The sequence below is a fragment of the Meleagris gallopavo genome, chromosome 1, assembly GCF_905368555.1.
Source record: "Meleagris gallopavo chromosome 1, MGAL_WU_HG_1.1, whole genome shotgun sequence".
NCBI classification, from domain to species: Eukaryota; Metazoa; Chordata; class Aves; order Galliformes; family Phasianidae; genus Meleagris; species Meleagris gallopavo.
The window spans coordinates 45,243,551-45,269,594 of NC_139404.1; the positions used below are offsets into that span (position 1 = coordinate 45,243,551).

General features: G+C 37.0%; 1 protein-coding gene across 2 annotated transcripts in view; it reads right to left on the reverse strand.

The window, feature by feature from the left end:
* The window catches only part of CDK17 (cyclin dependent kinase 17), a 90,348-nt gene that overhangs the window by 55,192 nt on the left and 9,112 nt on the right, over window positions 1-26,044 (reverse strand). The window lies entirely within an intron of this gene.

Here is a 26,044-nt window from a genome sequence, read left to right on the forward strand (position 1 = left end):
AAATTAACTTACATAAAAATGAAGAAAGAAGCACAGAAATTATAGTCACTAAGCAAGTAATCCACAAAACATTCACCATCCTTAGACCAAGGTTTCTCTACTAGTCTGAAGAAGAATGTCAAGACGTTGTTTTGCAATGACTCAATGCCTTGAGACATACACTTCTGCTATTTTGTTTTATATTAGAGAAAGTAAGAATCACTGCTTAAGAAAAACCACAACAGTTAATTTGAACACTATTTGATTTTACAATAATAAAAATAGCAGTTATTTGAAAACTCGATGACGCTCTTGTTGCCTACTTCACTGCACCCCTGCTGCAGTCTCTCTCCAAAGCTGCTGGAGACAGTGACGTTGGAACCTTCTGTCTCTTTCAGCCCATCTGTTTAAGGACGACAGGCTACTGACCTCTCTATTTTACCCTTTTCACCAAATGAGGAGGAAGACAACATTAGGACTCTTAAAACACAAAAACAATTCCCAAGTTGACAGCCAAGGCCCGATAACAACACCTCGAATGGATGCCTCTCTCCAACCAGGCAACAGGAATAAACTGAGAACAAAGCAGGAGGCGCTTTCTCTGTGGGAAGCGGTAAGCAAACAAAGAAGCAATAATATCAAAAGAACAGGCAGATAAACAGGTTGCCACAAGTCTAAGCCGGTAAGTGAACTTTGTCACGTAAGGGCAAACACATGGTGCACTGCAATAAGCACACTGCTGTCTTTCATTTCCCCATATGGACGGCTCGCCCTAGATGTTACTTCTCAGCAACTCCTTCATCTGCTCAGAGCCTCCAAGACTCACACAGGCACTGTCACACACAAGCACAACACACTTTGCTGAGCTGCTCATCTGTTTTGTCCTGCTTCTGTCAGCCTCTTCACACTCCTAAATCCATAATTCACATAGAAAAATAAAAAACCAGATTCTCCTTGATATCCACCTCGAAATAGAGAAATACAAGAAAAGCAGTACTCTAAATATCTACATTTAAAAACAAATTGTGAATATGACTTCTTTTATTACATTGACAGAACCCCTCAAAATACACACTTTTCAAGTGCATAGCTTACTTTTTAGATGTTAGATTACAAAAAGGAGAAGAAATTAGTGGCAGAGGTTGGATGTGGCAATTGGCAGTAGGATAATGCAGATACAGCCTAAATCATTGTAAGAGCACACTGCTCATTGCAGTAAGTAACAACAGATAACAAAAAATGACCTTTCTCAAGGCCAGATCGGATGAGGCCCTGGGCAGCCTGGTCTAGTATTAAATGGGGAGGTTGGTGGCCCTATATGTGGCAGGGGGGTTGGAGATTCATGATCCTTGAGGTCCCTTCCAACCCTGACTATTCTGTGATTCTTTGGGATTTGAGTCTAATGGCAAATAAATACAAAAAGTGACAAAGAAGGAATGGTGTCTAAGGGGAAAAAGGTAGGTTACAACACAGGGTTAACACTTTAGGCAACCATAGCTACTATAGGAGTAGGCAGAAATAGTCAGGCGCTGGGTAGGAAATATGTAGGAAATAAAAATAGAACTTCTGGAGATTCAGTTAGGTCAGCAAAAAGAGTTCTTTTCTTTTAAATGCATTTCTGCCCATGCAATAAAACCACACCTTAGCATGAATAATTTCATCTCTTCTCACTCAACAGCGCGATATTCTAATTGTTAAAGAACCAAACACAGAGAATGTTCCAAGGGTACTTCTCCTGTTCAGAACTTGCTCTGAAGAAGTTATCTGAGACTGTTATGCTTACCTTTTCCAAAATGACGGCCTATGATTCTTCTTAAAAACTAAAGAAAAAATAAAAACAACAACAACAACAAAATCAGGACACATCCTTTTATTTTGGTTTTATTAAACTCTCCTTCAGTGTTTTTGAAACCTGCATCTCCCTACATGTACTACTCTCAAAAAGCATACACGGAATTTTTAGCTATGTAATGCCCTAAAGCTAACGGAAAGCACAACAATTTCTTTCCAATTTTCCACTTGGGCAGTAACTGCAAAAACAGATGCTTTTATATGGAAACAGGCCATTCCTGGCTTTTAATCTTGCAAATATTTAAGCCTACACATTTTTTTAATCGAAAAGGTCTACCACAAAGAAATATTACATACAAATTAACAGACACAGATTAGAAAATTTGAGAGAGATTTTACACTTCAAAATAGCAGAGAAGTAAATATTTTGTTAACTACAGTTCCAAATTCTCCTTGCTACATGAGGTTTTCATGGGGCGTTGAAGCACCATTATTATCAAGATTCTGAGTAAGTTCAGGACTTGATTTTGAAATAATTTAGAAGAAGAATGAGGAGTGCAAATCAACATGTGCATAAATGCTTTCTCTTCCTCTGAAACAATTCAGATTTTTTTTAAAGGATGCTCATTTACATGAAACCAAATTTTCCTTCTATGAGTACCAATATTCTTGGTTTCAGTCATGTAGAAATATGTATTATACATACATCTAGAAATGGAAGGCAGTGTATAAGGAGTGACTGTCTCCAGCATTTGGGAATGTCCTGACTCTCCTACTTCTGCATTCTCTCGAGAAAAAGTCTCGAGAACAAAATTTTAAAAAAAAAACAAACTACAATTCAAAGCTAGAACTGGTTCTCCAAAATGTCTAAAACATCAGAAATATCAGAGACAGGCTGATTTTAATTCACTTTAATTAAAATTACAAGGAAACAGTCTGAATTCGCTTTCAACAGTTCATAACAGGTGCATACTTATTTCCTCTTTTTAGTATGTAGCCTGATTCAAACCTAAAATGGAGTTACTTGATTAGTAATATACATGTAACAGCTATAATTAGATGAAGCAAGACTCATTATTTTCTCCTAGGTTCTTACTGTGAGATGAATGTGCACAGTTATTTTTATTTTGAAACTTTAGAAAGGAGCTGAGGACCTCACTACTCTGTTCTGTAGATTTATCTACTCTAAATTTCAAAGATGTATCCAAACCAACTATTTTAGATGTCAGGATGTATAGATGCATACAGCTGAATGCAACTAATGCAAATTCTAGTCTTCTGCAGACAGAATGAGGACAAGCAATCTGACATGATACTATCTGTTACAAGTCAGAAAAACTGGCAGAAATGTATTTGTTCTGTCCTTAAACTGATAGGAAATGAAGGAAAAACAACATATTGCTGCTACATCTTATGAATGACCTCCAGTCTAACCCAGAATAGTTGGTACTTTTGTCTTTGGAAGCAGCACAACTAAATCCTCAGAAATGATACTAAAATTTATCTTTCATACATATTTTTCTCCCTACAATAAAAAAAAACACACGTTTTCAATAATCATTATCATTGACTGTTTGCTTCAACAGCCTCAAGCTCCCACTTTACCCTCTCCACGTCATTTGAAAGTAATCTCCACAATACAGTTTTAAAAACAAACATCACATTTTTAAAATCACCTAGGTGAAATCAGATTCAAACACGCGAGTTCTGGCTCCTTTGTCCTGTATCAAACCAATCCCTTTCGTAATGCCTGTAATATGGCACTTTTTCTTTGGCTAAACCAGATTCAAGGTAACACCTTGGATATATCGCAGGCACACATCAAAGCGTCTTCATTCTAAAGTAATAACTCAACTAGATTCTGCACTCATCTACTCAGTAAAAATCAAGGCCTTGTAATGCTGATCATCGAAATCCTCAAAATAAACCCTCACTACTTCCCTTAAGCTCCCAGCCCCCTGCCATGCTGAAGTAAAGAAAAGGAATTAAGATCTTTACTTGCAATTAACATACACTGTGCACTTAATCCTTGTAAGCTTAACCAAATTCAGATAAAGTTTTCAGAACTGCTGAAGTTATTTAATTGCTTACATGTTAGCCATCTATTTCAAGAGGGTCACAGATTCTGGTGGCTGACCAAGATCTGGCTGATTCAAAGCCCTTTGAAGCCAATGGGAACCTGCCCTTCCACTTCAGTAAGTTTTGGATCAGACTAAATGCTGACTCTCCAGTTTCCATATGTTAAATTGCATTAAAGTGCATTTACAGTGACATTAAGCATTTTAACATTTACTTTCCTACTTAGGCGCAAAATGAAGTTACTACTTGACTATTTTTACAAGCTGCTTTACAAGAGGGAGAGGTGTTTCCTAAACATCTGAAGGTGGAAAGAAAAACTCATTATCTGAGGAGAGCAGCTGCAGTGGAAGGGAAAGACAAGCCCAGAAACTTCATGTAACAACAGCCTAAGAACAGCACGAACATGGGACAGGCCTTACTGAGGTGCTCAAGAGCCACAGATGGGGAACCTCAGGGCAAGAAGATACCACCACAGCCACAAGGCTAGCTGTCCACCCTGGAGCTCAGAATGAGCTCTTGGGACTTCCATTTTTTTTTAGGAAAAATCGAGCACAGTATTACTGGTTGAGAAATAGAAATATTCCTAGAAAAAAAGAATAGCAAGAACCATGAAAATTCCTCTGGTGTGATCCTCAGCGTCTCAGTTCTCAGTGACTCTCAAAATGCAGTGTCGTTCAGTCTGTCTTTCAAATCTGAGCAGCTCATCATTTAAACTTCCACTAGCGTCTTAATTATACCAGTTAAATGTCTTATTTTCAAGCACGCAATAAACTGTGTGTCATTTGTTTGCACAAATAACTTTAGATGCTTATCATTCATGAGCATTTCTGAAGGTGATAACCCCTGCTTGTGTCAGAAAGAAAAACCTGGACTAATGTAAACAATGTTAATTAAAAACACAAACAAGGAAAAGTCTGTCAAGGATACCATCCTCTTAATCTAAAGAACAGCTTTCTATAGTGTACCTATCTATTATTCCCGATTTACATGAATTAAAAAAAAGAAGATAGAGAAAAGCAACTGATAATTCAAGCATCTTGCCCATCAAATACAAAACAAACTAAATTACACTAATGAAAAATATATGGCTAATTTATCTAGGATCATAAACCAACAGTTCTATAATTGTAAAATTCACATACAATACTTGCTTATAATCACAAGTCTACTTGAAAATAATAGATTATAAATATGGCATCTTACTCACTGCATCTGTTAGTTTTTTCAACTCACATTTGTTCACATCTGTGAAAAAAAACTACAGCATTTTTACTTGCCCTCAGAACATGACTGGCCAACTAGACTCTCTTGTTAGGAACAGAACCACTTCAGAGGTTATCTCTTATGCTGCACTTGGTCAAATAAATGACACAGCACAGATCCAAGTGATAGATCTGAGAAACAAGAGCCCTGTTACTGATTAAAAAAACAATAATTACGAAGTCAAATATAACAGCCCAGTTGAACTCCCCGAAATAATAAGGGCAAAAGGACTCTCACCGCCTTTTCCTTATTAACGAAACAATATTCCACATGAAATTAATCTTCTGAGGTGAGGCCCTTTTATATATTTACAGATCACAGAAAATTAATTACTGAAAGCTGCAAGCAGAAATGTATTCACAAAGCTGTACTTCTTATCAGAGGTTTATAATATAGACAAAGACTCCTCCCAAAGTGAGTAAGAGCATATCTACATTCAGCTCCTGATCTACATCAACTGGAAGAATATTTGCATACAGAGGAAATGCATGGAAATTAGCCAGTCCTAATTGAATTTATATTCTGCCTCCTCCTCATAATCCCTTTACCTTTAAAATGTAAGGAAGAATGGAAATAAAAACAAAAAAAAATAAATCACACAATCTTTAAATTAAAAAATAAAACAAAACTTGAATCACTGCTATACATGTATTTAACTATACAATTGGTACAGAAAATAATGAAACAAATCTCCTAGGTTTTCCAAAAGGGTTAACTCTGGCAGTCCTCTTTCATATCATATACTTACCTTTCTCCTGGACTCAGCTTTCCTTAGTCTATCATAGCAAGTTTACATGTTTTCAAATGTACACACACATTCTCCCCCGCAAAGATACAAGCGATATCAAATAGCAAAAAAAATCAATAAAGACATTGTATTTTATATCTCCCTAGATTAGATACACTCTACTAATGAATAGCTTCATGTTAATTATCAAAGGTTCTGTTCTCTCACCAGCCAAGTGAAAAAACACAGTACGACTCTGGTTAAACTAGCTGACATTTAAGCCAACAAAATGAATGAGCTGACAGGCAAAGCCTCTTACACTTGCTGTTGGACCCATAAACTGAAAATCCTTTTTCCTCTTGGACAAAACGACAAAAGCCAGAATGCTACTTGAATGTAACATATTACCAACAACCAATGGAACTTTCCACCTTAAAAGATGTAAAGAGCACTGGAATACAAGATGTCTGCAGTTTTACTGGATTCTGATTAATATGCATAAATTGCCTTAACATGGCTTCAGAAAAAAAAGTATCTTCAAAAATTGTGCACAGAAAGCTTGTTATCCCCTAATATAGAGATTGATTTAGTAACTGATCTACAATGGTGCACTCATCTCTTCTGGGACCACCTTCTTCAGCCTTGTAATGAGCCAGCCTTGGGAAGAAAACTGAGCAGAAATCTTCTTCTAAGCTCAGGAATGCTACTTCTAACATTGTAAAAGAACTGCACTCTTTTGAGGGCCCAAACAACGTTATCTGTAGAAGACATAGACTTTCAAATGCTGAAGGTATCCTTTATTACCAAGATTCAAGTAAAAATTGAAGAGTCTCACATAAGAGGACCTTTGCTTCATCTCCACAGCTCTCAATCTGCCATCACCTGTCCTTGAAGCATCTGAACTTTCATAACCAGGCCTCAACATCTGGCTTTTGTTGTGCACACACAAAAACGCATATTTACAACCCAAGACTTAGGATGATGATGAGCTTTCAACTCACTTTGATATTATTGAATCAAGCATGTAGAAACATAGCAGCAATATAAGTGAAGAGAAAAACCAAAAGAAAACACTGATATGGCTAAGCAAGTAACTGCAGTACAAATTTCTAACCAAATCTGAAAATGTGTTGATCTTTTGCTCTTAAACCAGAAATTAATTACATTTGGGTTCATTAAATGCTGAAACTCAGTACACGTTCTCAGTATCTGTACTATGTGAACACACACACACACACAAACACATCCATAAAGACTTTACATTCGAATCCATAACAAATGAAGTAAAACCAAACTATCTCATAATTATTGTATGTATTCCTTTCTACACAAGTAATATCAGAAAGTCAGGAATGATTTTAAAACAAATTTGGATGCATTCCTCTCACCTCTACATACATGCAGAAAGCAACTCAAAAAAAAAACCCCAACACTTAGCTGTTTCAGTGTAATTATGAGTTGTTTTGTTTTCCTTTTTTTCAAAGAAAGCACAACATAAAAACACAGCAATGATTTTCCGTTAGTGAAAAAGAGACAACATAGGCAGCACATTCTGCAGTACTGCCAACGTCCGTGATATTTTCTCTACTAAGAACAGTAGGCCACATTTAATATCGGATGCACTGATGCATTACAAAGAGACACAAAGCAAGATATTAAGAAAACGCTGGCGTAACAGAATTGACTGTATGGAGTCTTATTTAACACAGAAGAAGTGTTCTGTGTTTTTCTAGAGATTTCTGACAACAGCGAGCTGTGGTAAAATTTCTATTTCTAAAACAATACAGTGATGGAATACTTTGGCTAAAACAAAATAAGTCATTCCTGACAGAAACAACGACTAAAAGAGTTTCTCATAGTCAAGTTGAGTATGTCTAACATCTCCACAGAGGTACTGTCAAGACAATTCCAAAGAGAGAGTAAATAAACTCATTCTGGCAACGCACTCTCTCTCAACTATGGCTCCAAAACACATTTGAGTTAATGTGTATTACCTAAATAAATTTATAATTTTTTTTCTTTTTTATGGGTTGAAAAGGACCATAATGTCCATCCAGTTTCAAACCCCTGCTATGTGCAGGGTCGCCAACCACTAGACCAGGCTGCCCAGAGCCAAATCCAGGCTGGTTACTGTATTTTCTTCCCTTCTCCAGTCTTGTAATTGATACAGCTCCCAAAATTCCTCACTAACAGCAAAGCTCTGAACAAGTCAATTACAATTTTTTCTGCTGTATTAATTTTTACATAGTAGTCAAGTTGTCCCAGCATGGGACCAATTTGTTCTGTTACAACATTCAGACAAATGCTGCTACATCTGCCTGATGTTCACGCTGCCATTAAAGAGTCAACTGGATATGCACACAGGGACTCAGAGTGCTCACTCATTTCAGCACCCAGTGCCAAAGATACTGAACACACAAGACACTATGCAAATGATGATCTAGCTGACAACCTGAGAAAGAAAGAAGAGTTCTGAAATATGTTTGTGGAGTGGATTCACAAACAGTTACATTGGCAGCAGCAAGGTGGTGGTAATATGTAGTGCAAGGCAGAGGAGAAAGAACAAGAACATGCTTAAGCCATCTTAATACCTTCTTGGAGGTAGAGCACTGATCACTGATGTGCATCGAATGCAATGTCATACTGTCTGCACCAGGAGTACTGTGGTATTACGGTTGAGTACTAGAAAAATAGACTGAAGAACTCCAAGATTTTTACCTTTAGCTAATTTTAGCCTAGTTAAAGAAAAACTGAGAGATGTCATAAATGGAATTTGTGAATAAAATAAAGGACAACGGCAAATGTTGTTAAGGAAAGATGACATCTGATAAGAACAAATGCACATGAAATGAAAAACAAGCACTCAGCATGCACCTTCACTCTCCAATAGTTCAGACTGTTCCTACCATGTAATAACCACATGCAGGTTTTTCCCTTTCAGTCTCTGTGCTTCTCCTGCAGTTACATCCCACTCCCTCATTAAGCCATCCTACCACATCTCACAACAGTACTTCCCAGGGTACTTTCCAGGAACAGATAAAGAATAGTACCTCTTCATTTAAGCATGCAAACTAAGGCAACTGCCATGGATCAAGCTGTAACAGCTGTCACCATTGGTGTAAAGACAAGAAGCCTACATGGAGACTAACAGATGCCATCTAGACAAGGATTTCCAAATCCTGGAACTCAGCAGAACTACAACTTTTAATTTGGGTGAATCTGGCAAATCAGCTGGAGAAGCCTCTCCTGCTCCAGGCAGGGCAGGCAACACAGCAGAGGACACTCCTCACATTTCTTGTCACTCTCTTGGTACAGGCCATTCTCTGCCTGATGGCAGCAAGTCCTCAGGACCTGCAGCAAAGCCAGGACTACAGAATATGTCCCCTGGCACTGACAAGAAGTCAGCCAGAGTCAGGGAAGTGGAGACATGGCAACAACCAGTCACATGGAAACAGGCTAATCTGTAAGTAAATGACGGGTCAATAAGGTGGTATTAGGATATAGGGAAACTGGGAGAGTAGCAACTATTAACATTAACAAATAATACTAAACTAGACATGAGTAATTAGCAAACAAAAACGGAGCGACAGTTACTCTCCAGAAAATGTTTTAAACAGAACTGAAACAGATAAAGTCAACAAAACCAGGCACACACATTGGTGATTGGAATCTCTCTGGGATCCTTTAAGCCTGCGTAAACATAACCAGGTATTTTATTATGAAAAGAAAGCAGTAAAAGGATCCCCGTCTATACCGAGAGCTGCTAACAAATGCATCACTGTGCTGAGCAGACCCATTTGCTCTCTTTTGTTTGCGTGGCAGAAGGAGGAAGTGCAATTTTTTATTTGTCTTCAAAATAATTTGTCCACTAACATGATCACTCTGCTGTTAGAACCCAGCTGTGAGGCAGCCTCATCCTGCCACAGCCTAGCAGAAGGTGAGCACTTCCCCCAGCAAACTGATTCACATTCTCCATCTCAATCGCCTTGCAGAGGCTGAGATTGCTGCCTGCTGTCAGTGACCTGGGTAATGCTGTCAAGCTGCAAGATTTGTCTCACAAAGAGAAAATCCTTTGTGAAAAGGTAAATCTGAACTGCTGCCTATACAGAAAGATACTCAGCATTCCCTAGAGAATATTATTTCAGAAATATTTAATGTCAGAGTCTAATATAGATTCACCTTGAAAGCAACTTTCTCTCTCAGAGAAATACCAAACCTGTTTTGCTGTAAAACTCCAGGGCAGAAAATAAAGGAGCCCTAACCATTTTTAAAATGTTACCAAATGACAAAGGCCTCAGAACACTCCAGCAGAGTTGCCTGAGGCCATGGAGCATCTCTGTTTTGCTAGAGAAAGAGCAGTCCAAGCTCCTCTAACTCCTTCACCCTTTCTCCAAAAACGCTCTTGAAGCAACCTGGCACCCATATTGCTATTTTCTGTCTGCAGTCTCTGTGCCAGGAGATGCACATACTATAAAATCTGTTTTACCAGCCAAGTATGCTACTGCTGAAGAGCAAGCAGAGGAAACCCCTCCACTGCAGTTCATTTTGTTTTAACGACTAGGATCAGTAAGACTGAAATTAAATACTCCCAGAAGTTTCTAAGGAGTAACACAGTTTTCATTTTCAGTGCTTGTACTTCTGCAGTTTCATTTTCTTGAAAAGCAGTCTACATTTCTGTTTAATAAAAGGAAACTCAAGAGAAGGTCTTTAAAAGGAATTGTCATCTAAGCCTCATTAGCAATTCGTAAAAGCCCAAAATAATCAAGTTATGATACCGTTCCTCCAGTGTCTGTTTCTGATCATAACAGGGGACTCAAGGAACACTTTTTGAAGGGATTTTGACCAGAGTATCACAAAAATGGTATTTACATAAGATAACCTGATATAATCTGGAAGCTTCCTGGCTCTTCTAGATGATCATCACCACCTCAGCAACTCTTTCACCATAAAGTTATGGTGCCCAGAGACTGTAAGACTCCTTGTGAGAGAAGGACTGTGGGGTTACAGGATCATCTTCCCTTTATTTGATCAGGCATACATTCTGCATGACAACTGATCCCACCAAAGGGTTTTTTAGACTTTCTTCTTTTACTACAATCAAGAACTCCTCATTTTGGATCTTCAACAGAATCACTTTAACCCAATTGTTTCTGCTGCACTCAAAACACTAGTGAGACAATTTCAAGACTTCTAAGGAGGTACTTACAGATACTCCTACAATAAGTTTTGTTAATTCTCGAGACTGTCCCAATAACTACGCTTTCTACCTTTATGAATTGATTCTTATTTGAGGGTTGAGGCTCCAATAAAAAGCTGATGAAAAGCTCAGGATATCGGCCAAATTATGAGAATCTAGAAGTGGGCAATAAAATCGACTGCAGAACTATAAAGATGTCATAATATAATAATGAAAAGACAAATGTTTACAGAATTATTTCATAAATTAAGAGAACCATGTTCTTCACAGCATAACTATCCCTGCTACATGAAACAGTGTCAAAAATGTAGTTATTGAACATGAAGGAAGAAGGTAGACAGCAATTTTTATCTGATCATAAAAGACTTCCCTTCTTAATTCATTAACATTGAGAAAAGAGCTCTAACAAGAAACTGTTGATGGCAGCAAATATGGTACATATGAAGTGCCCTCTGACACTGCAGAAGTGCAATCACTTTTGCTTTAACACACACAAATATATAAAGCATATTCAGTTATTGAAAACAAAGGTGTTTTTTGAGAATTGAGGCTGATTTTGCTAAATTAGATGTTGTTAAATAATTTCAATTTCCAGAAAAATAACAAGCCCAAATACATACTATCTTGGTGTACTGTCACTAAAAATCAAAGAAAGATAAAAGAACACTGATAAGTCAAAGAAATCTGATACAGTAATCTATGGAAGTGGCAAGCAACCAAGTGAGCATACAAAAACCACACAGGTTACAAAGACCAAAACACAACACTAACCCCATTTCAAAGATTAGTGTTTAACAGCTCTAATTTGTTCTTCACTGCCCACATTACAATTTATGTAAAAGCTACTTCAAATGCCCGTTCCGCTCATTGGTATTCAATTAAAGCTTAAGAGCTACTGAAGAGAAATGTACTTCTATCATCATGCAGCCCTAGGGGGAAAAAAAAAAAAAATGTATCAGTTATTTTCATTTCATCTGACCAGTACTACCTCTACAAAAGGAAAAAAAAAAAAAAAGAAGAAAAAAAAGTCAGAAGCAGTACAGAAAAGCTTGCTTTTGTTGGGGAAGTCACTCCAGAATACGCAGGTTTAAAAAAAAAAAAAGTTGTAACAAAAGAATTTTTATGGCTAAAAATAAATTGATGCTTCCACTATGAAGCTACTAAATCCACTGGAGAACAATGTTTCAGCACTGAGCTGCAACTGGCAATGAATGGAAGACACATACAAACTGTAAAAAGTCAAGAGAGGAGAAAGAAGTAGAGACGATTCACAAAGTAATTAAAACAAAAGAGAGAAAGGACTAGACTAAGCTACATGCAGCAAGTTCTCTCACCCATAAAAGCAGAAAACTATGACAGAGACTTAGTCTAAATCTTAAGGCTGTCCTGGTTATTAGGCTGTTTAATTACTAGATCAAAGCCCCATACACTCACATGATACAGAGCACCAGAGCTCTCTGGCTTCCCTGTACAAATCTCTTCCAAACACGCTGTAACTGCAATTCTGTTCCAAACCCACAAGGAACAGAGAATCACCCATCCAAACACAGCCACCCCAAGGATGAAAAGCAACAGGATGGTGTGTTCTGATCAAGTCAACAGAAGTGCTATCATATGCTTGATCTAGATCAAGTTGGCACTGATGGGTGATGCTGCAGTGAGCATTAAGAACAAATCTGCTATTAGTAGAGGTGGAGCTGCGATCCAAGGTACAGGCAGTTGGTGTAGGACTGGCTGTACAGAGCTCTGGAGCACAAACAAGAACAAAACAATTTTACTACAGGCATCACAGAAATGAAGTGTTTTCACTTCACTTCAGCCAATTACAGGTAAATATCCTTACTTTTTAATCTGCATAAAGAAATCTTTACACCATTATGTGATTTAGTAAATGCTTTATGCTTTATTATTAATATTATTATTTTTAAAGCTCCTATTATTGACCTAATTATTTTTTCACTGAAGACATAAGAACTCCACCAAATCCCAGGAGCACCATTACGCCAACATAACACACCTCAGAGACCGAAAGGCTTGCTTCAAATTTCATCTGTGAATGGAAGTTTTCTGAAATTTGCATATACTCACATAGATTCATAGTAAAATAAGATTTTTTTTTTACTTTCCAAACCTGTATATTGCAGTTTTCACAATTTTAAAAGAAAGAAATGTTTAAAAATGGTGCCTATTATTTCACAGGACTATCCTGAAACTCAGGCTTTGTCTTAGCAAAAATTCATGCATTCAATCAAGACATCATCTTCTCCTCCATTCACTGTGAAGATTACGACTTTTTACTTAACTGCCAACATTAGCCGTGTATCTGTAAAACGTATAGCTTCAAGAGGTTGTTAATTCAGAGGTACTTGAGAGGAGCTTATAAACAGGAGGGGGACAGACTTTCAACACCGTCTGATAGCGACAGGACAAGGCAGAATGGCTTTAATCTAAACAAGGGGAGAGTCAGGTTAGGTGTTAGGCAGAAGTTCTCTACTCACAGGACGGTGAGGCACTGGAATATGTTGCTCAGAGAAGCTGTGGGTGCCCAATCCCTGGAGGTGCTCAAGGCCAGGTTGGACAGGGCCCTGGGCAGCCCGAGCTGGTGGATGGCAGCCCTGACAATGGAAAAGCTGGAATGGAACTGGATGATCTTTAAGGTCCCTTCCAACCTACCTAGGCCATTCTGTGTGTCCATGAGGGAGGACACATAAGAGTAATGAATGAAATTGCCACTGTGAAATCTTCTTATAAAAAAAAATATCCGAGAAAGGTTGAAGGTTTATTATCACTTTTGCTCTATCACAAAGTATGCTAGTGATTTTCAACATCCAATTAGAGAACACTCACGTGCACATGCCAGTTTTTAATCTTTAAAGGCAATGAGATAAGACCTCTACAGCTTAAAAAACCTCCAGTTTCCTCTATTACATATAGGAAACTTTATGTCAAAGAAGAGTTACTATCCGAAAATCTTTTTAGCAAAGGAATATTATCTACTGAGACAACTGAAATTGGTCTCATTCTTCAGAGACACAAATTCACCATGCAAGTCGTGGTTCTCTGTGCACTTATCCAATCCTCAGAGACAGAGGGAGCAGAAGTATGATAGAACCAGAAGTTGGGCCATGGAAACTGAAGAATAAAATCTAAGAACAACTTCTCAAAAGTCATCCAAACCCAAACAGAAATAAGGTAATATTCAAAGCAGTTGAGTATTCATCTTTACTGATCCCCTGCAGGTAAATTGATAATTCCTTTACTTCTCAGGAAGAACAAAAGAAATGCCATAATTTCCATGAGGAAGCATAGGAAGATAACTCTTGCACACAATGAGAAACACAACTTTTTTCTTCCACAGTCTAGCTAACATTTTCAACATGTTGTAAAAAATTGTATTGCATTGTTCTATTTATAAAATCAGACATATTCGAAAGCAGATCACTTTAGGCTATGAATTCAGTTTCACTGACCCAAACTTCTTCATTATAATGTATTCTATTTTATAAGCAGTTTGCTAGAAATAAATTTTGAACTGCTCTTATCTACATTTTTTTAGACTCTGTTTCATTTCGCACATGAAATTAAGCTAGTTCTCTCAGCTATGAAGAAGATCACTAGACAGCCATTTAATGACTTCAGCACGTGCATTCAGCCCCTTAAACTAGATGGCCAATTTAAAAATCATGCAGCTGAAACTATTCAAGTAGAAATACTGAAGTGTGCTATTATTTCTAATTATCTCTGCATAGGAGTTTCTTCCATTTCAAATACCTTCAAAAAAATAAAATTAAAAAAAAATGAGTGAAATATGTGACTCAGCCAGTTTGACAGGAAAATTTGATATTTTACATAATTCAGTTGTCACGATGCATGCTCATATTTTGTTCTGAAGCAATTATAATTCAAATTTCAAGTATTATAAATCACTAACCTGCAACAATTTTTTAAAATCCTTAAAATAAGAGAAATACACTTAACAGCTTCACACAATCCTTAAGCTCAAATGAGAAGTTTTCGTGGAGTTGAAACATATGTTCAGGACAGTTAAGCACAATAATCAAACACGTACAGTGTAGTATTATAACATCTACATGTAGTATATTGTGGTGTGTAACATCAAAACTACTTTTGTCCTGATTATTTTAGCACAGTTTATAATGATTTAAGTTCAACTAAAATCCCAACATTAAAACATAACACATGAACTTGGATTTAGGATCTTTTTTTTCCATCTTGTTCCCCTGTTATCTCACCTATAATTATTTTATCTTGTATAACTGAATAATCAAACACTAAAGCCATACCTAGAAGTTACCGTTTTGTATTCCATCAACAGGAGCCCATCAAAACCCTTCTCAGTTGCTTCTGCTCTGATCCAGATTCTACTAAGCAAGCTTGCAAAATCTTAATTATGCCATCAAGGTAGAGGGACTTTCTGTGCTGTGTTTCTCTTTCTCACTTCCCTTTTCTTCTTTATCTTTTTCTTTTTTTTTTTTTTTTGAAGTTGCCCTATTACAGCATTCAAAAAGGAAAACCATAAAGCTCCTCCAAACCACATGCAAGTATAGCTTGACATTCTGCAGTAAAAACAATGACAACAAAAAACCCTAAATCTTTCAAGCAAAATTAGAAAAAACGTTGACAATGGATTTAAATCTCTTATCTGTTCACAATCTCTACAGAATCAGAAGGCTCACATTCAGGATAAGACCATGTTGTTTTCTTAACTGCGTATGTTTATAAGATGATGTAAGAATGCCTGTATAAAATCCACATCACAAAGCTAGAATAGTTTTAAAATATGAGTGTACTTCAACATGCATTTGTGTTCTTCAGTTTACTCTTCCTTGCGTGTGTGACAGCTGATCTGCAATTGCACAAAATACGTGAAATACCAGTTTTCCAGCTCTGCCCAGGATCAAATATCTGTATGTAAAAGAAAAAAAAAAAAAAGTACCTACAGCCAAGCAGATAAAGGCAAACAAAGACCTGACATCCAAAGAACTACGCAGTACTTAGTGACTGAGGATTTGATTGAAAGCATTAAGAATGATCTACTATATGGCAGAAATCTTGACAAATACTTCTAGAGCTGATTTTTTCAAAGAACTGCACAGATCTGTATTTAACAGAGTTGCTAAATGAACTACGTAGGAAACGTTATTCTTTTCAGGACATACAGAAAATACATAAAACTCCATATTATTCTTCTGAAGTTCTTAAACTTGAAACAAGTAAACTGTCTTTGAGAACAGTTGAAGACACGAACACGGATCACAGCAAAGATGCACATAATAAAATCATTAAGATTGGCTGGAAAAACTAAAGCACAGTTTAACTCTGTAGTTTGAACATAAATAGCAAATTGGAATTACTGAAACAATTTCTTTATCAGCCACCATTCCTATGAATTTATCTACTGAATAAACTGGAGAGTCAAAAGAAATTTATTAGCATTAAATCTTAACCTGAACATTTTTCAGAAGTCATTTGATTGCAAATAAGTAGAAGTCCTATTCTGCACACTTGGACAGTGCTCCTTCTGATGAGCATTACTCGTCTTCTCTATATTATCTTTCATCTCAGCATTACCATCTAACTGACAGCAAAGAAGTTAATTCATGCTAACTGTCCATATACTTGTAGACACTCAGTATCTATAAAATAGGCAAAATAATCAAATTATTAAAGGAAAAAAAAGACAAAAGTGAATTGTTGAGAACCAGTGACTTAATTTTCCAGATGCTGAAAAAGGAAGGCTTGGTCTGAAGGCAAGAATTCACAAGCAATTTTCTAGTTCAACAGAATTAAGTGTCAGTAATGCCACACAACCTGTTTTATAACATAAGTCTCACTGATGATTCAAACAGATTGTGACCACTTAAGCTCACATATTCACCTGAATATATAAGGAAGTTACAAGCTGTCTCCTCCCACAAGAAAAAAAAAACACGCTACACACAATGGAAGGCAAGGAATATTACAAGGATCATCAAATATTATTTCCCATAAATCATACACTTATTTCAATACGACAGTGGAATATATTCATATTAGTTCTGAACAACCACGACAACAGGTGACCACATGTAACAAAACCCATGGTTTCAAAATAAGACACTGCTTCACAAAGCCTCAACCACAACATGCCAGTCAAGTACCCAAACTTGAATTCTATACGTTAGTTTTATTCTGTATGTGTATATTGTATCCTACAGTTAAAGCAGCAAATTGACAGGAAGGGGGAATAAATATTCACTGATCAGTCACAGACACAGACTGAGAATCAGATTAATTGTTGAAAAAACAAAAACATTTGCCATAGTCACTGAACGTTAAAGTTAAATGGAATGTGAAAAAGTGCAAGGGAAATGCTTTCAATCTGCAGGGAATAAAAAAATTCAAGTAATGGAGGGGAAAGACTGGAAGACTTCACAGAAAGATTTATAACATTTTTCACAACTAATTTCAGGGAACGGCTGCTGTGGGTAGCAGCATGCAAACCAATACTTAACAGCTACCATCGTATTTTCACTGCTGTGACTGCAGCGCAGACAGAATCTGAGATGATAAAAAAGATGCATGAGTCATCACAGCAGAGTTTTGACAAACTTTCCTCCCATGTTTTTGTTTGAAGTGTCATTGCCTATACTGTCCCAGTGCCAAAGCACAAACATCCACAAGCTTTCACAGCTTATGCTCTTCCTAAAGTTCAGAAGCACCTTCCCTTCTTTCTGTGAGGCAATCAGGTATCATGTGCAACTGCTTCCAAACTGCAGAAAGCTTTCCACTTCAAAAAGCCTTAATCAAATATGGAATGCCAGCACATGTTAGCAAACTCAACCTATTTCAAAATGTTCTCTGTCCGTTAACATGGGAGTTGCCTGGCCCCCCAAAGATACCACTGTAATGAAAATGATGGGTTCGTTTGTTGGTCTTTTTTTTTTTTTTTTCATTTAGTACGTACAGAAAGAATTGGTCTCTTGCAGAATTAAACATTAGCCTGGCCTATTTCTTCTCAAATTCCTTTTAAATTTAGCTTCTATCACAATCTAGTTTTCATGTTTTTTTTTTTTTCTTGGGTGTAGGAGGCAATCCTACCACCTGCTGACAAGAGAGTAGGAGGTAGAAATTACTAATGAGCTAGCAAGACAAGCTTTTTATTATAAAGCAACAATTTAAGAGAATCTGTAACAAGAGAAGTATGAGCACTTTCCTTTGGTAGCACAGTAAGGAAGGAAACTCATTTTGGCCTCCCAAGAGATCTAACTGCATTCCCAGAATGATGCTCCTGTTGTCACGTATCTCACACCCTGGAAATCTGGATGAGAATACACAAATGCTTGTACTTGTATTCAGAACATGTTTTCCAGACGAATACCAATTAGTTCCTTCCCTTCTGTTTCCTATCAGTAGAATGAAAACATTGGGAAAGATCCAAATAGTGACATTTTGACAGCAAAAAAAAGCAAAGGCATTCAAACGTTACCAAGGCAAATCTGAAATAAATGAAGCATGAAGATACCTTTTTTTCCCAGTACCTAATTTCCCCATGATATGCTTCCATCAACTCTAATTAACTCCGTAAGAAGAATCTCACTTACACTTCCCCCATGCAACATCAGTTCTGTATAAATAGATCGAGTGCCTTCCCAAGAACCAGTCTGTACCTGGAATAAGCTTAAGAGAGCTCCAAGAAGTGTTAGTGACTAGACAAAAATATACACTGAATATGCAAAGACAACTCTAGACAGCTCGCATGCCTCCCCACTTGCTAGGTCTTCAGCTAGATCCACACAGGAGGATTTGCGTCAATACATTCATACTGCACTTGGAAAAGTGATGCCTGAAGCACCTGCTCCCTTGAGCAGGGCTCAGAACAAATTAAGATGTTTGCAAACTTGACTTCTGAGCTGAAGTAACTAGGTATACAGCTCTCTGCATACAGACAGCCCGTTAGAAAAAAGATCTAATTACTGAACCTGAAAATTTTGAAAATTAGCACAAAACTTATTACTTATCCCCCATGTACTTATCAGAGGAAGAAAAAAAGCTAAGTTCACAGGCTGAATGTCAGACAGACACAATGCCATCCCCAGGGCATCCTCATAGGAGCTGCTCTTTTTCCCCTATGCACACTGTCCACAACTCTTGCTCGCTCAGTGACTATCCACAATAAAGATCTTAGTATCCCCTTAAAGAATCTGCAATTATTGGGGTTAAAAGATTATCACCGATTTATTGTTCAAATACATGTTACTACTAAATTTTTACAATAAACATTATAATCTGATTCACAAAGGAAGAAATATCGGGACCAACAATTCTAAAGTCTATTCTTGCTACACATACTTTCTGCATGCTGCACCAATCTATTATAATAAACTTACATAAACCACATATCCAGTTTCCTACCAGACTAGGTTTGTTCTTACTTACCATTCAACATGAGAGTGTAACAGATGAGTACAAAAGTCAAGCAAGAGAGACATTTAGTGGATTAAAGATTTCAATATAAAGCAAATTAACCTTTAAAAAGGCAAATGTATATATCACAGCAAGATGATACAAAATATCAAAAATACAGCAGATCAAATTAAACTGTTTTTGGTAGAACGAACAAAGCTTTTGGAGGAAAAAAGTATCAGACTGGAATCTAAAGACTACTAAATTAAACTACACAGACACTGGAAACCAAAGCTGGTAGTATGCACTGAAGCCAAGTACACTTTCTAAGCCAAATCTGATGATTTCTGAACACTTGAAATATACCCTACATTTTGCATCCCTTTTTCAAAATATGCAATGTATTTTCTTCAATATAACACAGAGCAAAGTGAATACACACACACACACAAAAAAAAAAAACAAAAAAATAAACAAGGAGAGAAATAACCTGAGGACAGACAGTGGCTTTCATACCAGCTAAGGCTGAACTTCCTATTTCTCATGCACAGTTTAATCACTGTGCTAAACCCCTATACCAGGATGTTCACAACAAAGTAAAAACAAGAATAAGGATCAAAATCTCTCCAGTACTACCAAAACAAACAGAAGGTATTATTCTACTGCTCAACAAACTATTCCTGGAAATGCATTGCTATTGTAGTTCACCAGCAAAAACTCATATTGAATGAATTTGCCTAAGAAGCTCAAAAATCAACAAGTTTTGCTATAGCACACAGGGTTGGCATTTTGTGTTTCACAGTTTACTTGAGAAATCGTTCAAAATGCTTCAGTCATATATCGTACTGACATTTAGTGAAACACAACGAGGGTATAATGGGTAAGTACATAATAAAGACTTCTTATTAATTAGGCTTTTAATGAATCAATTCCAATGACTTATCACTTCTAACTTCAGTAAGTATCCTCCGTCTGAATTACCAACTTACTCCTCGAGACTACTGAAGGACTTAGCCATCTCCCATTCATTATGTTAACAGCACAGACACATTGTAGTTTATCACTGAGAATAAATCAAAACCACGCAATTCTTTTGTACATACATATTTGATGAACAACAAACAGTTCAACACATTTAACATTCAAGTCTACGAGCACAAACAGCAGATACTTTCCAAGCAAATAACTGAGGTAAGAGGGAGAAATCCTATTTACTCGGCATGCTGCGTGCAGTTCTACCCTGGGACAGCTCCTCCAGTGAAGTTAAGAGAGAAGGGAAGTGTCTGGGGACAGCAGTGCCATCCTTCTACTCCAGTCTCACAACTGAACCACATGGAAAATGTAGCATTTGGGATAAGGCTAAAGAAAGCATAGTCAGTGCCACACACAGCCACTTCCAGTTTACGTTTCCAAAAATCTACCTTTATGTTCAAACTGGTACAGTCCAGTAGGGAAAAAATAATAACAATTACTCAAGTCTGTTCAGCTTCAGAACAGCCTGGTACTGCACACTCACAAATTGATCCAAATTTTCTCCAAAAAACATTTATCTGTGCCACCACAGCTGGTTTACAATCGAATTTCCACATGGATCTGCAGAGGATAATGCCACATATAAATCTTCTATTCAAGATCCTTTCCAACACAGCAAAGGCAATCTCTTGTTCATGTATCATGTAACAACTTTATGAATAAAAGTAAGTATCAGAACAACACAAATGTACTAGATTTTATTCTACATTTGGATTTAATTAAGGAAATGTCTTAGCATAAAAAGAGCCATTTCGTATTGGTATATAAAACACATGGGAAACTTCTCTTTTTTCAGACAGCATTATATCGCGTTGGTCTTTAAAGAACACTGCAAAAAGACTAAGATTGTGTTTGACTTTTTAGCAGTTTACATATAATGTTTGCCAGCATCTTAATTATACAATATTTACAAATTTGTTAATGAGAATATTATTAGTATTAACCTTTAATACGTAACACTAATAATATATATATATATAAATATAAATATAAATATATATATATATATATATATATTACTTTTACATATACCATATATATTCTGTAACGTTTTTCTTGGGCATGGCCTCCAAACTGTCATGTGAAATATTCATGTATGGCAAGCTACAATTACATACACATAAGCACGGCTTTTGGAGGCTGCAGTAAATAGGCACTCACCTCAAAGTATTTTTACTCTCCAACTACAGCCTGCTCTGGGCATGGTGCTCCCTGGCACAGCTATCACACAAGAGGCCTACTCCCAGCAATAGGCCTGCCCAGCTGCCACAGCACGACAGCTGCCACCAGCCAGTCCACGACCTTGTGTGACAAGGCCTCTGCCTTTGCTTTCAGTTCCAGAGACCATCTCGATCGATATACTGTACAAACAAAAACACTTTAAAGACGCACTATTTCATTCAGTCGAATTTTAGAAGCTTATCACATTATGCTGCACCGTTGTGATAAAACAGTGCATCCCACGCTACGGAACACGGCAGGTTAATTTCAGCATGCCAATTCATACAAAGAAAGTTCTCTTCCTCCTTTAAACTCAACTGACTTTGAATAATTACGAACTGTCAGAAAGCAAGCCTCTCTTTTAACCCTACTAAATTATTAATACTGCTGTTTTGAGACAAGATGTTTAAGTTCCAAAGGCTGTTTCACTAAGAAAAAAAAAAAAACAACAGTATTTTTACTTGATTTAGAATTTATAATAAACTTCAGCTCGACAAAGACATGAATATTCTTTATGCATGCAGTGGATTATTCCTTCAAAAAGCACTCCGTGTACAGCCCATACAAAATGTAAACAGGTAGATATCGCTGATGACAGCATTTAGGTCTTAAGAGAATTCATTTACCCTCTCAAGTGCTGCTAGAAGAGTCTGTGTAACGAGCAGTGAAAACACTGAATAAAGTATTTATGATTTACATAGTATAAATCATATTCTCATATGCCAGACACGCATTTCTAACGTGCCCAACGTACATTAACTAACCATGGAGTGCACAACGAATGGAAGTAAAGAAATTGCATACAGAGGCCTTGCACATGTGAAGAAGATGTGGTTACCTTTCTTTACATCTCATTTGCTACATACAAATTTTGCTCAGCCATAAAATTGCAATTATAATCTTTTTCTCTCAATATGTGAATGTGTCTCTTCAGAGAAGCCCAAAACTTTCCTCACATCTTTAAAGTAAGAAAGGTTTCATATGCAACACATACAGGATTTTCAATTGTCCAGAAGACACACCAAACCTAAAAATACATCACAATTATTAATATTACTTCAAGACATCTTAAACAAAACAGAAAAGCCCATGGTATAGAAATGCTACCAATGCTTATAAGAATCCTAAATACCTTCTGTTTTCCAAAAAGGTCATAACAGCCTTCTATTCATCACCTGCCTTTCTATTTTCCATGAATTTAATTAACATTTAAAATAGAACATACTTCCCATTTTTATTTAAGTTAAATTGCACATCACCTGTAAAATAAAATTTATTTTTAAAAACCCCAATATAATAGATACACTGTCTCCAAGCAGTGTCCCAAAATCACACTGATTTAAATCATTCTTTAGGCAATTTTCTACTTTTTTTTTCCTTCCAAACATTACCTTGATCTTCAAGGAATTTACTTATGGTAGGAGAAACACACATAATCAGTATTAAATTTAACCAAAAATACAACATTTTCAGAAGAAGACTCCAGCATTCATCAGTACTTACAAAAAGTATATCTTGTTTCCAACTACTGCTATGTATCTATGAAAAAAATTAAACCTGCATTAACTGTAAAAAAGCAAAGATGTATAAACACCGTATTACTGCATACAGAAATGTCAATGTTTTTAAATTAATAAAAAAATAAACTAGTAAAATTATAAATCAGAATCTACAAGTCTCAATTATAGCAATACAAATTCTTACAGCTATTCTCTGTTTTTATTTTGAAATCTCCATGATTTTCTTTAATTTTACTCAATAAATATTAGCAAAATTATTTGAGTAAATAAATTTCTGAACTACACACATAAGTAAGAATTTCCAGGACAGAAAATAACAATAAAACCCTGAGCTGGGAATTAGGCTGATTTTGCAACTTAGTGACTTTGGATGTTTGAAGCAATACCAACTTGCCATCTGAAGAGCAACACAAACTAAAATTATTCTCTGAACTTCAAAAGTTTAGAAGTTTAAAATTCGAGGTCAAAGTAGCATCCAAATTACTTAAAAAAAAAAAAGACGACCCCCCCCCCCCCCAAAAAAAAGCCTGTGAAGATTTATGTATACAAACATGCCCAAGAACAACACTGCATACATCTTGTGATGTCGGGATGCTCCCTGCACATTGCTTTTTAAACAGCATTTCCCACAATACTGATGGACAGAAATGAAGTGAAACTATATTGGAAGCCAAGGATAATAGTTGCTTCTTGTCTGTTTAAACCTTATTCGGGGCATTGCCTGTGTACAACATACATATTTAAAGATTCAAGGTATTCAATGAAAAGAAAAAAAAAAAAAAAAAGAACAAGTAGAAAAGTAGTAGAGGCATTTCATGGCCCTGAAATTCTGAAGACAGCAATCCAGTTATGAGCACAAAGGCGCAGAAGCAAACAGTGTTCAGAGGTGCTGATCAAAGAAAAATTGTTTCTGAACCAGGTAGAGCAACAAAGCAGTGTCACCAGAATACAGTGTGCCAGGGCATTCCAAACACCTCTTAGCTTCAGTTCAATCTTCTTTATTGTAATACTTCTGACCCTTCAGCACCAACCAGTAATCATCTCTACGTTGTCTACAACACCACTGCATTCAGCCTACAGCGTTTCAAGACCAGAATTTGAAAGAGCTGAGGACATTCCCATGACCTATGAAGAGCTGAAAGCATTTCATTATCCACAGCACACGTAATAAGCACATACCATCAGCAATGCTGTACGCACCAACTCAGGGGCAGATCCGCATACATGGTGTGTCAGTGGATAAACACGACTGACTGAGTTTTTACACCAAAATACTGCTGACGGCACATTAAGCAAAGCCCTAAGACAATCTCTAGACTCTCCTCTTTGGCTTAAAACAAACCAAAAGCAGCAGACCTCCACTGTCCCACAAGAACTTCACTAAGTCTCCAGTCTGACACGCAGCTTGCTGAAGTGACACACCCAGGCTCATTTGGTCACTGCTACAGACTCAATCACTCACTTGTGAAATCTGTATTCATTGCCCTTCCTACCCGACACAACTGCTGCTAACCCCAAGGTTTGGCTCAGAAATTGGGCTTAACAAAGCTGCTCAGTCATACAGATAGGGAGGGAAGAGGAACAGTAGTGTAAAAAAGGCTCACCTCTCTGCTCTGACACAGGGCGCAGCTTCCCTTTATTCCACGCTGTGTAGCAAAAAGCTTGCTCAGCTGTAAGACTCACAAACACTAAATCCCACTGGAATAGTAGAATAACACTATTATCCAACAAAAAAAGCGAGGCTGGTGCACACTGCACAAGGAGCACTGTCAGGAGTTAAGAAAAGAATGAACCATCTGAAACACCTACCATTTATTAAACAAAATGGAACACAGCTTTCTGAAGTCTCTTGAAAAAATATAAATTAGAATAATATAGCAACTACCACAAATAACTTAGTGAAAGTTACATCGTTTAATATTCTTTCAACCTCTGTTAAATCCCTGAATACAAGAGAAAAAAGTATTTGTCATTGGGATCCACTAACAGTTAAATGCATTACCTTTGGGGTGTGGCTCTTCTCATAAAAGTGACGATACAGAAAAGGAATTTTCTCCGTCAACAATTTTGCTTCCTGTGCTTTATCAGAGAGTTTTGTTGCTTTCGTTTTTGGTGAGGTTTTTTTTTTTTTTTTTAAACCTCCTGAAGTGACAAAGACTTTTTATTGCAGTCTGGTACCAGGAGCTCTGTACACCCAATACAGACAAGGCAGGATACTTCCCTCTGCAAGGTTATGTGTGTATTAGCTCTGTCTGACGCGCAGCTGGAAAAGGCACCAGTACAATCACCTAGACTGCGACGTAAAGCAGTAATGTGGGTTAAGCAGTTCAGGACAGATCCACTTACCTAGGTATAAAAATACTGGCAGCAAGACACCAGCTAGCCCCAAACGTGGGGAAAGCTATTGCATCGTGTCAGCACAAAGCTGGCCCCAAAGTATTCATTTTACAGATGCACCACCTCTGTACTTCTCATCCACTTGTTTCTTAGAAAAGTCTACATGTTTACCAACAAATCTATACCACAAGATTTTTCCAAGTCTGCTGGGGCATTACTTCTCTTAGCAGCTGTCTGCAGCAGACCCTGTTAAGTCTGATTTACAAAATGCCCTGACGCTCACACCTTGAGGATTAGCATCTTAAATGACTGTCCAGTTAAGAACACAAAACTCAACATACATAATCTTTCCCTACATACTTCTTTAGCTACTGATATACTGCTTCCCATGAAAACTGGCTGATGTTAACAGCAACTACTAAAATAACCTTCAACAAGGTTATTTAAGATGTATAAAAAAAAAGAAAAACAAGAAATATCCTTTGCAAATAA